This window comes from Eubalaena glacialis, chromosome 7 (assembly GCF_028564815.1).
Source record: "Eubalaena glacialis isolate mEubGla1 chromosome 7, mEubGla1.1.hap2.+ XY, whole genome shotgun sequence".
In the NCBI taxonomy this organism is placed as follows: domain Eukaryota; kingdom Metazoa; phylum Chordata; class Mammalia; order Artiodactyla; family Balaenidae; genus Eubalaena; species Eubalaena glacialis.
This window is the reverse complement of record NC_083722.1, coordinates 94,154,156-94,167,337: the sequence shown is the minus strand read 5'-3', so window position 1 is coordinate 94,167,337 and position 13,182 is coordinate 94,154,156. Positions and strand designations below refer to the sequence as shown.

Genomic DNA, 13,182 nt, shown 5'->3' with positions numbered 1-13,182 from the left:
TGTGCGTGTGCGTGTGTGTGTGTGTGTTTTCAGGAAATGCTTCATCACGATAAAGTATTGCAAATACTTCCGGCAGACAAGGGAAGATGACAGGGCTCTGCAGCTGCAGAAAGGACTTAGCTAATCTGAAGGATCTGGTAAATGGATCCCTTCCTTCTGACACCACAGCAGCTTCAGCCATCAAGTTGGATTAGACGATCAGCCTTTCCCATTGAGTGGCATGTTCTAGAGTGTTCTAGTATGAATCATTTATGTAGGCTTCTAGTTATATTGCTCGGTTTCCCTCAGAAATAATGGCCCCAGGGACTGAATGTCGTGTAACAGAGAAAGTGAATAAATTGGTGCCGGCCCTGCCAGGTGTCAGACAAACAGGAATATATTGCAGGAAAAGTGCTCCATCTATAATTAATGACAACATTTTAAAGTTTTACCAGAAATTGATAATACAGCACTTGCTTTTATTGAGGCTTTCCCTTTAGGGATGTGTACATATTTTAAAGTAGGTCTACTATGAAATATACATTAAACTCTTCTTAAAAACATAATCGCCGAGTAGAAAAATATCTTTATAAATGTCTCATTGTCACCCCTTTTTGCAGTGATTCACTCTCAGTGTTCAATGTAGAAGTTCCAAGAACATAGTGTTTGTCTCAGAAAGCGTATTCGAGAATACCAAGTAAAAAGCGAATTTGCCAAATTTTTTACAGCTTTTTATATAATTGCCAAATTGCCATTGTCATAATAAAAACCTAGATTGACACTAGTTTGTCTTGAAATTACATGACTATCTTTTTAAATAAACATGTATTAACATTTCTGAGTTACAAGCCCATTTGGGTAGATAAATCTTTCTAGCAGTCAACTGAATAATTAAATAGCAAGGCCAGAGCTTTTATTATCCCCCAAATCTGCAGTTGAACATTTATGATGGAACAAATGGATCCATTTCTCTTTGGGCCCCATTAGGGAGAAAGGAGAATTTTTAAGCTCCTATAGTTTAGCAACAGCACTTGTTCAAGTGTTAAGTTCTATCAAATAAAATTAAGTGAAATCAAATTCTCTTCCCATCTGTATACTTTATGGCTTTGCTGAAATTACTTATTCTGAGACACAATAGGCTGTCACACCTGTCCCGTAAATTTCCAAAGCATTAAGTCACTGTCTGTCTGACTTCTGTTAGCGCTGCATGCATTTCCCCTTAAATTTGCGAGTAACCACAAGCTTTAACAAGTTCACAGATGGGACTTCCCTGGTGGCGCAGTGGTTAGGAATCCGCCTGCCAATGCAGGGGACACAGGTTCGAGCCCTGGCCCGGGAAGATCCCACATGCCGCGGAGCAACTAAGCCCGTGCGCCACAACTACTGAGCCTGCGCTGTAGAGCCCGTGAGCCATAACTACTGAAGCCCGCACGCCTAGAGCCCGTGCTCCGCAACAAGAGAAGCCACCACAATGAGCAGCCTGCACACCGCAATGAAGACCAAAAGCAGCCAAAAATAAATAAAAATAAATAAATAAATGTAAAAAAAGAAAAAGAAAAGATCTAGCAGTAATTTTAAAAAAATACCAAGTTCACAGAATCATCTTATTTTCTATAGTCTCCTACTGCCAGCATTGTTATCAAATCCCTGAAAATCTTACTGTTTCATTACATATAATTTGCAAATGACACACAATGTGATGTTTTGATTATAGATAAAGAATGATAATGATTTTGTAGCATTTTGCTCTTTATATTTACACAGAGCCCTCTCAAATTGCTTGTCCGGGGATCCATCCACAATGTGTGCTGAGCACAGTTGTTTACAAAGTATTTCATCTAAATGAAGAGGATGGAAGCCATCATGGGAGGAGAAATCAAAGCCTTCAGAGCTGGAAAGTGTAAGTTGTGTATATTCATTCTTTTATGTGTATTGAGTGCTGGTAGTATGCTAAGCATCATGCTAGGTGTTAGGGATACACAGGTGAGTAGTATAGTCGCTCATGTAACTTACAGCCTGCTAGGAGAAGCAGAAATTTAAAATGGAATTAATCAGTTAATGTTAATCAATAAATTACCTGCGATCATGAGAAGTGGTATGAAGGAGAAAAACAGGCTAGAAGAATATGTAACAGGGCACCTGACCTGTCAGGGCACAGGGAATGGAGGCTGGGTAAGGGGGAATCAGTTAGAAAGGGCTGAACTAAATGACATTCCAACTGAGGGAGGAAGAGGAGTTAGTAGGTGAAGAACAGAGAGAAATATTACAGACAAAGGGGGGGAACAGCACGTGCAAAAGCCCTGAGGTGGAAGGGACTTGACAAATTCAAGAACTCATAGAAGGCAAATATGGCTGACTTGGAGAGAACCCAGGGAGAATGGCATGGTATGGCCAGAAAGGGCCAGGGGCCAGTGAGATGGTACAGATACCACAGAAGGCATCAAGTAGGTTTACGTATCTGGGGTTAAGTTTGGGTAAAAAGGAAAGATTGGGCCAAATCTTTTGGCTTTAATATAATATACAGCAGTGCACCACTTGAGCAAAAGAGAGAAATAACCCTCTGTCAGTGGTGTTTGAATGGTACTACACAGCCAAGATGGCGCCAGGGTGGGACTGAAACAGGGCTCCCAGCTCGGAGGATTCACGGAGCTCTGCCCATTGGACTCATGATTGTGGATGTGGGGGGAGAAAAGGACGTGTGTAGATGAGACACGGTAGAGGGGTAAGAACTCATCGGCTTTGGTGAGAGAATGGATGAGAAGACTGAAGGAGAAAGAAGAACTGAAAATAAGGCTCATGCTGATGGCATTGATTAACTGATACCTGGTGGGAGATTGTGGATAAATACTCCAGCTTTTGTGGGTGTGCTCTACACTGCCGCCCCCCAGAGGTCCCCGGAGGGGATGAGCCACAGTTGCCCGCGTTGCTCACCTGCTTGATGACATACCTTTTATCAGCTTCCTTCCCTCCTCCATCTCACTTCCTGGTTCCCCCACTTCCTGAAACCATCTCCTGGATGAACTACTTGACCTCACATTCTTGTCTCAGGGAACAAATACTAAGACAGTATGAGTGCAGGGCAGAAGGTGAAACACACACACACAAGCACACATACACAGACACACACTTTGTTTCAAAGCTTCAACGAGGTCAAAATTTGGCATATAATTTTGGGTACAGTTTCCATGCGCCTGATAACTTAATTCCACAAGAGGCTGAGTTTCTTTTTTATTTATTTATTTATTTATATTTATTTATTTTTGGCTGTGTTGGGTCTTCGTTTCCGTGCGAGGGCTTTCTCTAGTTGCGGCAAGCGGGGGCCAGTCTTCATCGCGGTGCACGGGCCTCTCACTATCGCGGCCTCTCTTGTTGCGGAGCACAGGCTCCAGACGCGCAGGCTCAGTAGTTGTGGCTCACGGGCCCAGTTGCTCCGCGGCATGTGGGATCCTCCCAGACCAGGGCTCGAACCCGTGTGTCCTGCATTGGCAGGCGGATTCTCAACCACTGCACCACCGGGGAAGCCCGAGGCTGAGTTTCTTAACAGAGAACATGGAGGCTCAGACACTGTCTGGGCTACGGGAAGACAAGCTTAATGTGGTGGGAAGGGTGTTGTTATGAGTAAGAGTGACAAAGTTTGCCTTGGTAGTCTTTAACATAGAAAGTTTTCAGTGTAGCCGCTCCGAAATTTGGAAGAGAGTTTACACATTTGAGAGAACTGTGCACAAGCAGCCCAAGTGGTATATGAAAAGCTTCTGGGTTTGTGTAATGTTTTGGTCATTAATTTATATAGTAATATGTTACTTCAGTAAGAGGTCACATAATTTATTTAATGTAATAGGTTAAAAAAAACCCACCTCTAATTAGTATATATTTTATAAGATCCTCTTGAGGATATTTCTAGATGAATTTATTTCCAAAGTTTATTTTTTATAGAGATTAACTAAGCCAATAAGAAAAATGCTACATATAATATTGCCTTATAGTTGCCTAGCCCATGGTTCTTCCAAATATTTCACAACTATTTTCATCACTTTAATCACTTACCAAATATTAGTTAGGAAATGCATTATTAGTCTTATTGTCTAGATTTGGAATTGACACAGAGAAGAAATGTGACTCATCTCGTTACTAGTTACTAGTTACTTCTACAATTAATGATGAATCCGAGATTACAACCCAGAGCACTTGACTTCCTGTGTTTCTCTAGTTTGAATTTAATTAGAAATTAATGTAACTTAATAGTTTCGTTTCATGGTTGGATATTTGATGACAGTTTATGAAGGAAATGCTCCTGAAGCAATCATTTGGAAATAAGAGGGTGTGTTTTGTTCTTTTTCCCGAAAGCTGTTTATATAATATAGTTCAGTGGGTTTATGATATAGATTTGTCTTTCTTGTGGTTCACCTGGCCCAGCAATAGGGAAAGGTCTCATTAGATGAAGGACTTAACCCCCAAAAGAAACAGGATCAGGGGCTCAGTGGCAGACACCATTCTGAAGAAACTTGGTCAAATGGAGTTCATTCTTCTTATTTTTAAAGGTCTTTTAGATCTAAGTGATTAAATCTAAAAACAGAATATTTTCCAGTTTTTGTCTTTTTCTTCTTAAGCAGTTACTTTTCTCTTCTACTTAAAGATGCTCATTAAGATTGACCTTCAGAGAGTGTATTCCTTTGCTAGGGCTGCTGTTGAACCCAAGTTCGTGTGCCCGATACACAGTAAAGCCAAACGAAACAAAGCATCAGAGTTTGGAGCAGAGAAAGGTTTATTGCAAGGGCCAAGCAAGGAGAATGGGCAGCTCATGCTCAAAAGACCAGAACCCTCCAATAGCTTTCAGGGAAGGGTTTTTAAAGGCAACATTGGGGTAAGGGCTGAAGGATGCAGGACTTTCTTCTGATTGGTTGGTGGTGAGGTAACAGGGTGATGTTTCAGCATCTCAATCATCAACCTTCTGGTTTCAACCAGTCTGGGGTCTAAGTGCTTGTGCTCAACACGCAGTCACCATCCTCTACCTGGGTGGGGGTCTTAGTTCCTACAGAAAAACTCGAAGTTATGCAACAGATTGTTAGGTATATCCCTTGAGGAGGAATTAGGACTCTGCTATTTCACTGCACTATTGTTTCTTGACTACTTTTCCTTTGTTTCTGCATTTCCTCTCTTCCCTAATTATCAATAGTAACTGCTTGAATCTGCCCTTTGAACTCAAGGCAGGCCTGGGAGACTAAAGCCTTTTTCTACACACAAGGAATGGGGGACATAGAGGGGCTTTTGGGACCCCACAGGGTCCTGCTCGTTTTCACTGCCATAACAAAATATCACAGACTAAGTGGCTTCAACAAGAGAAATTTATTTCTCACAGTTCTGGAAGCAGGAAGTTCAGGATCAAGGTGAGAGCAGGGTTGCTTTCATTCTGAGGGCTCTCTCTTTGGCTTGTAGATGGCCACCTTCTCGCCATGTCCTCACATGATCTTTTCTTTGTGCACGTGCATCCCTGGTGTCTCTTTGCAAGTCCAAATTTCCTCTTCTTATAAGGACATCAGTCAGATTGCGTTAGGGTCCACCCTAAGGGCCTCATTTTAACTTACTCACCTCTTTGAAGGTTCTGTCTCCAAAAACAGTCATGTGGATGAGGACCCATTCATAATGACCTCATTTAATTTTAATTACCTCTTTAAAGGCCCAATCTCCAAATACACTCATATTCTGAGGTACTGGTCATTGACAATGACTCCTTAACCAAACTTTAGTCAGGCTGCTCTAAGCTCTCAAAGCCCTGACCCTGGGTTTTGTCCTTGGCTTACTTAGTATAATTTTAGCAAGAATCCTGCTGGGTCAATTTAACAAAAATCTCTCACCCTGGAGAGCTGATCAGTTTCCTCATCGCCAACCCTGGCTACCTTAGCACCGGTCCTGTCTTTGGCAAGATTCCTGTTGAGTGGGTCTACCAAAAATCCCCATAGCCTTTTAGTAATCTTCTATCTGCTGACACCCCTCCACACACCCCCGCCCTCACCTCCCTACACCCCTCCTTGTCTATAAATGTCCACTTGTCGTTGTTATATTTATTTTGGGACTGATCTCTTTCCCCCACTGCAAACCCCTCGTTGCATAAAGTTGCCCTCACCACCTTGAACAAGTATCATGAATCATTTTTTTCTTTAACAGGATTAGGGTTTCAACATAGGAATTGAGGTTGGCGGGGGACCTAGTTCAGCCCATACTAGGGAGGATGAGCGAATGTACGTCTGCAAATCTTTCAGAACTGAGAAGAGAATTTCCTTCTTTCTCAAAGATAGAATTGACCTCTTTGGTCCTTGAGTATTTTCTGGTCAGAACCCTTCTGGAGCATGGAGAGGCAAGAACTGACCCTCACTCGGTCATACAGCACTCAGGAAGACATCCCTTAGCCAAGCCGATGGCTGTGTCGCATCCCTCCAACCCTAATTATTTTGGCACATGCAATTGGATAGAAGCAGTGTTTGGATGTGCGCTCTCGAACCATCAGACATGGATTTGAATTCTGCCTCTATCAGCTGTAAGATCTTGGACAAGGAACTTTCACTCTCTCATCCTCAGTTTCCCCATCTGTAAAATGAGGGTAACACAATGGTTTGGGATAAGAATTTAAAAAGACAATGCACGCAAAGTACTCGGCATTTAGTTGGCACTCAATAAATGTTAACTGTTACCATCATTAAAGATCATCTGAGCCGGTGCCTGAAAATGTTAGGTGAGGAATCCAAAGATGGATGTTTGCCTCTGCTCTACTGACATTCTTTCTAAAACCCTTCCTCATTTCAAGTGGCTTTTCATTTGTCTGAAATCTAAGGGCAAACAGTGGTCTACAGATTCACCTTGAAGCCATGGCCTGTATTTGAGGGGCTCCTACATGCACAGTCCATCTGACTTCATCTAAAAGAAAACGTATAGCAATAAAACTAAAAGGAAAAGTATTCCTGTTTCTCCTTACTTTACCAAAGATGGTAGTTACAGTTGATGAGTAGCACCCGCAGAGGTACTCAGCATGGGTTACAGCTCATTTAAAAATGAATAAAGTGAGAGAGTGGCATGGACATATATACACTACCAAACATAAAATAGATAGCTAGTGGGAAGCAGCCGCATAGCACAGGGAGATCAGCTCGGTGCTTTGTGACCACCTAGAGGTGTGGGATAGGGAGGGTAGGAGGGGGGGAGATGCAAGAGGGAAGCGATATGGGAACATATATATGTATAACTGATTCACTTTGTTATAAAGCAGAAACTAACACACCATTGTAAAGCAATTATACTCCAATAAGGTTGTTAAAAAAAAAAAGAATATTCCTATAATATAGCAAATACATAGATTTAAAAAAAATGAATAAGAACTCAAATTCAAACATTAATGGGGTGATTTTTTTTTCCTTTTTTTCTCATTGCTATTTTTTCAACATCTTTATTGGAGTATAATTGCTTTACAATGTTGTGTTAGTTTCTGCTGTGTAACAAAGTGAATCAGCTATACGTATACATATATCCCCATATCCCCTCCATCCCTCCCACCCTCCCTATCCCATCCCTCTAGGTGGTCACAAAGCACTGAGCTGATCTCCCTGTGTTATGCAGCTGCTTCTCACTAGCTATCTATTTTACATTTGGTAGTGTATATATGTCAATGTTACTCTCTCACTTCGTCCCAGCTTATCCTTCCCCCTCCCCATGTCCTCAAGTCCATTCTCTATGTCTGCGTCTTTATTCCTGTCCTACCCTTAAGTTTGTCAGAACCGTTTGTTTGTGTTTTTTTTAGTTTCCATTTTTATGCATTAGCATACGGTACTTGTTTTTCTCTTTCTGACTTACTTCACTCTGTATGACAGATCCTAGGTCCATCCACCTCACTACAAATAACTCAATTTCGTTTCTTTATATGGCTGAGTAATATTCCATTGTATATATGTGCCACATCTTCTTTATCCATTCATCCAATGATGGACATTTAGGTTGCTTCCATGTCCTGGCTATTGTAAATAGAGCTGCAATGAACATTTTGGTACATGACTCTTTTTGAATTATGGTTTTCTCAGGGTATATGCCCAGGAGTGGGATTACTGGGTCGTATGGTAGTTCTATTTTTAGTTTTTTTTTGTTTTTTTTTAACATCTTTATTGGAGTATAATTGCTTTACAGTGGTGTGTTACTTTCTGCTTTATAACAAAGTGAATCAGTTATACATATACATATGTTCCCATATCTCTTCCCTCTTGCGTCTCCCTCCCTCCCATCCTCCCTATCCCACCCCTCTAGGTGGTCACAAAGCACCGAGCTGATCTCCCTGTGCTATGCGACTGCTTCCCACTAGCTATCTATTTTACATTTAGTAGTGTATATATGTCCATGCCACTCTCTCACCCTGTCACATCTTACCCTTCCCCCTCCCCATATCCCCAAGTCCATTCTCTAGTAGGTCTGTGTCTTTATTCCCGTCTTGCCACTAGGTTCTTCATGACCTTTTTTTTTCCTTAGATTCCATGTATATGAGTTAGCATACTGTATTTGTTTTTCTCTTTCTGACTTACTTCACTCTGTATGACAGACTCTAACTCCATCCACCTCACTACAAATAACTCCATTTCGTTTCTTTTTATGGCTGAGTAATATTCCATTGTATATATGTGCCACATCTTCTTTATCCATTCATCCGATGATGGACACTTAGGTTGCTTCCATGTCCTGGCTATTGTAAATAGAGCTGCAATGAACATTTTGGTACATGACTCTTTTTGAATTATGGTTTTCTCAGGGTATATGCCCAGTAGTGGGATTGCTGGGTCGTATGGTAGTTCTATTTTTAGTTTTTTAAGGAACCTCCATACTGTTCTCCATAGTGGCTGTATCAATTTACATTCCCACCAACAGTGCAAGAGGGTTCCCTTTTCTCCACACCCTCTCCAGCATTTATTGTTTCCAGATTTTTTGATGATGTGTGTGCCACATCTTCTTTATCCATTCATCTGTCAGTGGACACTTAGGTTGCTTCCATGTCCTAGCTATTGTAAATAGAGCTGCAATGAACATTGTGGTACATGACTCTTTTTGAATTATGGTTTTCTCAGGGTATATGCCCAGTAGTGGGATTGCTTGGTTGTATGGTAGTTCTATTTTTAGTTTTTTAAGGAACTCCATACTGTTCTCCATAGTGGCTATATCAATTTACATTCCCACCAACAATGCAAGAGGGTTTCCTTTTCTCCACATAATGGGGTGATTTTTGACTTGGTATTCTTTCCAACATGTAACCACTTTTCTCTTTTTAAATTCAAGGCCGGTTGCTTTATTCCCTTAGGCCTTCATTTAGAAATGAGTTGCTCATTAATTATCTTCTTGACTGCGGAAGAGATGATGCTTCATTTCATTTTCACATTGGATGAGTCAACTAAAAGGGGTCTCGTTGCTAAAAACCATGGATCACAATTTCTTCTTTGTTTCGCCTCTCTTGGGAGTGGCTCACATCCACCCCCTCCGAAGAATCATACCAGTTCTCCCCATTGCATTGAATTTGTTTGTTAATTCTCATAAATTTGGTACAGTGAGATGTTTGGATACAATTTCATCAGAAATATCGTCTCCATTCTTTACCATAACATATGCATAATGCCAGGGTAATTATGCATTGGACACCCATCAAATTACAGAGTTTATGAAAAGTATTGACTCCATTCTTTTTTCCATGCAGATATTTACAACTGGAAACAACTTTCCAAATAAAAATGACTATGAAATGTGCCCTTATTCTTAGGTATCACAAGAAAGCAATTGGGGACTTCCCTGGTGGCACAGTGGTTAAGAATCCGCCTGCCAATGCAGGGGACACGGGTTCAATCCCTGGTCCGGGAAGATCCCACATGCCACGGAGCAACTAAGCCCGTGCACCACAACTACTGAGCCTGTGCTCTAGAGCCCACGAGCCACAACTACTGAGCCCATGTGCCACAACTACTGAAACCTGCGGGCCTAGAGCCCGTGCTCCACAACAAGAGAAGCCACTGCAATGAGAAGCGTGTGCACCACAATGAAGAGTAGCCCTGGCTCTCTGCAACTAGAGAGAGCCCACGTGCAGGAATGAAGACCCAACGCAGCCAAAAATAAAAATTAATTAATTAATTAATTAAAAGACTTTTAAAAAAACATTAATTTAAAAAAAAGAAGAAAGCAATTGGTAAATATTTTCTGGAATAAAAAGTTTCAGGCACAGTTACTTGATGTGCAAATTACACATAACTGAACTTTTTCTGTTTTTCCTTAGTTTTTGGAGTTTTAAAGCTGATTCATAGGATTATTTTAAAAAGTATAGCTAATTAATAGGATGGCCTCTATAAATGCTGCAAAACACAGGAAAAAAAGCCCAACCTCTGTTCTTTTTCTTAAGACCAAAACCTATTTTCTTGACTTCCAGTACCTTCTTTTAAATGAGGAAATGATGCATTCTCTATGTTGGAGGTATGATTGTTTACCATTTATTTCATCTCTCCCTAAAATGCTTTTGTTCTCTTTTGTATAATCGCTATGGGTTTTTAAAGGTGTTATCTGAACAGAATTGGCGTAGTTTTTCTCCTCACTTTAACAAAAGCTGTATCTTCAGCTTTCTTTTGCTCTTTTTCCCTCCTTTCAATAGAACCAGTTCACATTAGCAGCAAAAGGAGAGTAATTTATTTATAGGGTACACACCTTTGAATGAATTACCCCCCAGTCCCACACAATTATAAAACAGAAGCTCTTAAATGAGTTCAGTATAATAAAACAGAGTGAACCAATCAAAGAAGAATAACCAAACAATGGGACTAGATTAACTGTTTAAAGTATGGATGAGAAAACCCATTTCTAAATAGCTTTTGAATATGGGATTAGACAGGATCAAATGGTCAGTCCAAGGAAGCATTTCATTACAGCAGGGGGCAGTTTTTCAATGGATGGTATATTTGAGAATATTTTTGCATTTGTAGGGAAGCACCCCTCAAACAAACAAACACAAAATCCTCCAAAGGATGAACAGAGAACTCTGGAGAAAATAAACTCTGACTGGGTATGGCATGGAAGCCCTCAAAAAATGAGGACTGATGGAAAGAACAAACAAAGAAGCGGAGTGGAGAAAGCAGGATGCACCTGACTCCTAGTGATTCTTCCCCTGAGTTTTCACTCTCCCCTTGGAGGTCTCACTTTCACCTCGTGGCCTTCTGCAAATGATGGGCAGAATTTGGGCACGTGCAGATCGCTCTACAGGGCCTCAGAGAAGAAGGAGGTAGCATAGAGGACCATAGGGCTAGAATTCCTCTCAGGATTTAAAGACCAGTCCTACCTTCATAGCCACACCACCCACCAAGGCCAAGCTGATAGCCTCTGGGTCTTTGTTTTCTCACTTGTGAGATGGAAATATCAGTACCCACCTCCTAGAGTTGTTTTATTTTTTTTTTAATTGATGTATAGCTGATTTACAATGTTTCCGGTGTATAGCAAAGTGATTCAGTTGTGTGTATATGTATGCGTGTGTGTGTGTGTATGTGTGTACGTATATATATTCGTTTTCAGATTCTTTTCCATTATAGGTTATTACAAGATATTGAATATAGTTCCCTGTACTATACAGTAGGTTCTTGTTGTTTATCTATATATAGTAGTGTGTATCTTTATTTTTTTTTTTTACATCTTTACCGGAGTATAATTGCTTTACAGTGTTGTGAGTAGTATGTATCTGTTAATCCCACATTTCTAATTTACCCCTCCCGTCTTTCCCCTTTGGTAACCACAAATTTGTTTTCCATGTCTGTGAATCTATTTCTGTTTTGTAAATGAGTTCATTTGTATCATTTTTTTAAATTCCACATATAAATATCATATGATATTTGTCTCTGTCTTTCTCTGTCTGACTGACTTCACTTAGCATGATAATCTCTAGGTCCATCCATGTTGCTGCAAATAGCATTATTTCATTCTTTTTTTTATGGCTGAGTAATATTCCATTGTACATATACCACATCTTCTTTATCCTTTCATCTGTCAATAGACATTTAGGTTGTTTCTATATCTTGGCTATTGTAAATAGTGCTGCTGTGAACACTGGGGTACACGTATCTTTTTGAATTAGTTTTTGTCTTTTCTGGATATATGCCCAGGAGTAGGATTGCTGGATCATGTGGTAACTCTATTTTTAGTTTTTTAAGGAACCTCCGTACTGTTCTCCATAGTGGCTTCACCAATTTACATTCCCACCAGCCGTGTAGGAGGGTTCCCATAGAGTTTTGTATGTAAAGCATTTTACACACCCAGCAGTCAAAATAATACTTCTGATCAAGTCATCATAGCCACTCGACCAGCAGAAAGCCTGTGGGGGACTGGCTTCACAGGATGAGGCAAAAGGAAGTTTGCTAATGCACAAAAACAAGAAATGCTCTTTGGCAATCATCTGAAGATGGCAGGAATGTGACACATGGGATAAAGTGAATGAGATAGAATTAATTAGCTTTGCTATATTGTGATAGTTACATAAAGGTTTTACAGTTTCAAAAACTGAAAAAAGTAGATCAGTATGAATTTTTCTTACCCCTCTTCCCTCCCCCAAGCAACCAACTGGGCCAAGTTTTTCTCATTTTTAATATAAAAGACCTCAGACCAACCTTTGTTGAACGTTTGTATTGATACTGGAGGACATTCCTTACACTCTGGAAGTTCTATTTCATGTTGATTTCAGTCTTTGGGTTTTGCTGTAGGACTAGTTTTCGATTGCCCCACAGCTGGCAGAATGATCATGTTGTCACCTAAAAGTGTCCCCTCCAGCAAGGGTGTCCAGGTTTTGCACATAAAACGCAAGATACCCGATTAACTTTGAATTTTAGATTAACAGTGAATAATTTTTTAGCGTAATTTTATCCCAGATGTTTCGTGGGACATACTTATACTAAAAAAAATTAGTTGGTGTTGCTCTAAAATTCAAATGTAACTGGGTGATCTGCATTTAATCTGGCAGTCCTATCTCAGGAGCTGGGCCTGGCCTGGAGAGCACTTCTGCAACCTCAGGAAGAAGCTCCAAATTTTATTCCAAGCCAAGAAACTGAGGGGAAAAGGAGAGGCCCCAGATCTTCTTGGGAGGGGGAGAGAACTTGACAGTCTCCAGGCAAAGGTTGGGGGTTGGTCACATGAGACTCTGCATCCTGCGCCCTCTGCAAGACACCA

At 40.6% G+C, this 13,182-nt stretch overlaps 1 protein-coding gene across 1 annotated transcript in view; it reads left to right on the top strand.

Moving 5' to 3' along the window:
• Positions 1 to 13,182, top strand: part of PROK2 (prokineticin 2) — a 410,257-nt gene that overhangs the window by 325,606 nt on the left and 71,469 nt on the right. Inside the window, exon 3 of the transcript XR_009701503.1 lies at positions 1,744 to 1,879. The gene's annotated coding sequence lies outside the window, so the exon portion shown is untranslated. The remainder of the gene's footprint in view (positions 1 to 1,743; positions 1,880 to 13,182) is intronic.